The sequence below is a fragment of the Camponotus floridanus genome, unplaced genomic scaffold, assembly GCF_003227725.1.
Source record: "Camponotus floridanus strain SB8 unplaced genomic scaffold, Cflo_v7.5 scaffold399, whole genome shotgun sequence".
NCBI lineage: Eukaryota > Metazoa > Arthropoda > Insecta > Hymenoptera > Formicidae > Camponotus > Camponotus floridanus.
In genome coordinates, this window is record NW_020229546.1 from 51190 (window position 1) to 54901 (window position 3712).

At 25.6% G+C, this 3712-nt stretch overlaps 1 long non-coding RNA gene across 1 annotated transcript; it reads left to right on the forward strand.

The window, feature by feature from the left end:
• Positions 1 to 506: 506 nt before the first annotated feature.
• On the forward strand, positions 507 to 1534 carry LOC112638885. The gene is made up of 3 exons (XR_003123198.1): positions 507 to 603; positions 939 to 1018; positions 1515 to 1534. It is a non-coding gene; the product is annotated as an uncharacterized LOC112638885 (long non-coding RNA).
• Positions 1535 to 3712: the final 2178 nt, after the last annotated feature.

Sequence of the window (3712 nt, forward strand, 5' to 3'; positions counted from 1 at the left end):
AGTAGCTATAGATGTCCATCCTTAATATTATTATTTTATTTATTCAGGCGATACTTTTGCCAGGGGGGTACCCGGTGAGTAGGAACACGAATATAGGGTGTCCATATATTTTCGTCATATGAAGACTTACTAGTAAGTAATATTCTGACATAATTATACTTAATAAGGTTTGGTATTATGAAATTTTGTCATTAAAGTACTTGAAAAAGGGGGATTATTATAGTTGAAAACTTTTTATATGAAGTGTTAATATTTTATAAGGCTTGGTACATGCATTCATATATAGAAGAGTGTGATCGTAAATGTTCATGGTTGATTTTTGATGATGTTCATTGGCCTTATTCTGATTTTTTAATTATTTTAATCTAAATTTTATATTATTTTGTTCATTTATGCTAGTTGGTTTTTCTTTCTTTTCATTGGCTCATGTGTATATGCCTTAAGCATATAGATGCTATCCATTTTGTTATACTTAATGCTTTGCAAATTTTTATAAAATATTGACAGCCTCGTGTTAGAAATTATTATTCTTATGACCAAATATTATTTTACATTAATTTTTCAGGCATCCAGGAGGGGGGTCATGTGACTTCGTCATATAAGGTATTCTTATTTGATTTTCAGGTAAGATCACTTTAAATTATTATTTGTGTTATGGGCCGCTAGTATTTGGTTAAATTTCGTTATTAGCTTATTATAAGTGAATATTTTATTTGTTAAGGTCTTATTATTCATTTATTATTGGTTATAAGAGTGGATGCATATATATATATATAGATATATATATATATATATTCATATGTATAATTGTTAGAATTATTTTGTAGAATTTGAAGCTAGATTTTACTACCAAAATTTTGTTTCTGAAATTTTCTTATCGTTAATATTTTTATTAATTTATGGTCTAAGAACATATATTCATTTTTGTTTGGTTTTAGGTGTCAACAGGTTTAGCAAGAAAAACAAGCAGTGCTGAATTAAAATGTTGATGGTCAAGGATATATTATTATTTCTAAGGGTAAGTCTTATTAAAATTTATGCAAATTCATTATTGTTATTATTATTGTTATTAGTGTTATTATTATTATTTGCATTTAAGCAATTTCAATTTTAATCATAGAGAATTATTAGTACCATATAATTTATTAGTTTTATCAATTGTTAAATTTTGGTTATTATCTTACGTTTTTATTTATAATTTTGTCTTTACAAGTTTCATAGGATATTTATTAAATATTCATTGTTAGTTGGGGATTAATATATATATATCTTGTAATTTTTCAATGGCACTTAAATTATATTATTATAAAATATTTTAACATTTATTGTTCTTGTATTTGTTATGTTATCCTTGTGACGATATTAAGTCGGATACTAGTAATTTTGATTTTAATGATATTATTTAGAGGGAGAGTTCGTTTGATATTTATACGATTTTGTTTTGTATTTCGATTATTAGTATCGCGATATTATTTAGTGCATAGCTATTATTTATTTGGTTTTATGATTTATAGGTTATACTGGGAGCAGTATATCGATGGTCAATGGAAAATAAAATATTATCGTCGTGAGGGGTTACATCTATATACCCAATATGTTGGAATTATTATCCCAGAGATGTATACGAGAGCGTTTTCACCCAAGTTTGGACGTCATTTTTTTGATGAATTAGTCGACTAGTGTGGTGATCTACTTGGTCATGGTATCATAATTATATTATTTTTATAATTCTATTGTAAAAGATCTCGAAGTTACAACACTTTTGTTTGGTAAATTTGATTGTTAGCATCATATTTATACTTCTAGCGAGTAGGGACTGTTATTTTAGAACTATATACGGGAGCATATTAGGACGTGTACTTATTTTGATTAATTAGTCGATTAGTACGTTGATCTACTTGGTAATGGGATCACAATTATGCCCTTAGTATATCTCTATTGTAAAAGATATCGAAGTTACAAACATTTTAAATTTTTGTTTTTGGGGTTGCCTTTAAAATTTTACTGCTAGAATAATCACCGGGGAAGCTACTAGAAGGTCGTCAGATTTTTATCGTTAATCTTTATTCGTTTAATGAATTATCCTAACAAAGTCTACGCCAAGTATTGGCTTTATTTTGTATTAATTGTTTTATTTCTTTTACAGGTTACCGAATGGGAGCGTACATGTATTTATATACGGGGAGGAAGAGGGTTGATGGATCAACATTTCTACGTCGAAAATTATAGGGGTTGTTTCAACGCATAATTTTATAAATATATATATATATAAACATATATATATATATATATGTTTTTAGTTAAGACATCGGTGTTGTAAGGATTTTTGATTATATAAGTATTTTTAATGGTACTACTATAAGACGTACCTATTAATATTATGTTATTATATTTTTAGCACGTTTTAATTATTATATTTTTAATTATTTAAAGGCGATTGTGTTGCTTTTATGATTATATAATATGCTTTGCCTGTCATGTACTATGCATATTAATTATTTAATCAATTCTGCCAAGTAATTTATCAAGTCTGTCGCTAAAATTAAATTTTATCGTTAATATTTGATTCTTCCAATTATATTTTATTATTGATGTTTCATTAAAATTTTGAGATTCGTTAACTAATTAATTTTTCTCTTTCAGGTGCAGGACTACCGTGGCTTTACTTTTAAATGATATTTGGATTTGTCGATGTCGAGGTGGATGATTATTAAAAATCGCTCACATCGCGGGATTTTATATAGATCTTGATTGTTAGTATTAATTTCTTTTTAGAGGAAGTTAAGGAATACAAGGTTTAAAATTATATTATTAATTAACAAGAATGTGTATACGTATATGTATCAAAATTTTAATATTGGTTTGTATGTCTTAAGGTATTAATTTTATAAACGGCATACAATAAGATTTTATAAATGTTGATACTTTTGCTTTATATAAATGAAATATTGAATTATCATTGATCATATAATAATTTTAAATTTTGATTAATGCATTAAGATTTCGATTGTTCATATATCAAAATGATTTTATCTAATTTATTACAATTTGCTTAGGAATACTGTTGCTGGAAATATCTTTTATTAAATTCTCATTGGTCAAAGCATTGATTTCTCAAGGGATTATTATTTTGTCTTAGTTTATTCGCGATATCCGTGTAGGGCAAAAATCGTCGTGTTTAATATATGTACATGTATGTGTATTAATTGTATTTTTATTATATATTTTTCCTACACGTTATTAGAGAATATATATATATATATATTCATTGGGAAAAGGGAAGCTTATAAATCATTTCATATTTATGGTTTGATAATCGTGAAGAAATTACATAAGTAAGCGTAAATATTTCCCTTTATTTTATTATTTTACATATTTATAATGTTAACTTATTATTTCTTTTGTTAATTCTTATGCGTTAATTTTCATTGATATTATAAGGGATTGCATATATTAATTATACGAATTTAGTTTTCTATAACATGGCGATTGACTATTATTGTTAATAATTTGCTTTACGCGTATTTATTTATAATTAGGTTATGTAGTATATGCATGTGTCCGATTTAAATATTATTAAAATTTATGTCCTCGGTTATTGGTAGGACATTTGTCATGAAATAATTTAGTATTAATGTACAGCGTTAAATTGAGAAATTTTATATTTTGATTATATTATCTTGGAGGGTCATTATCCTCTTCAATTATTTTA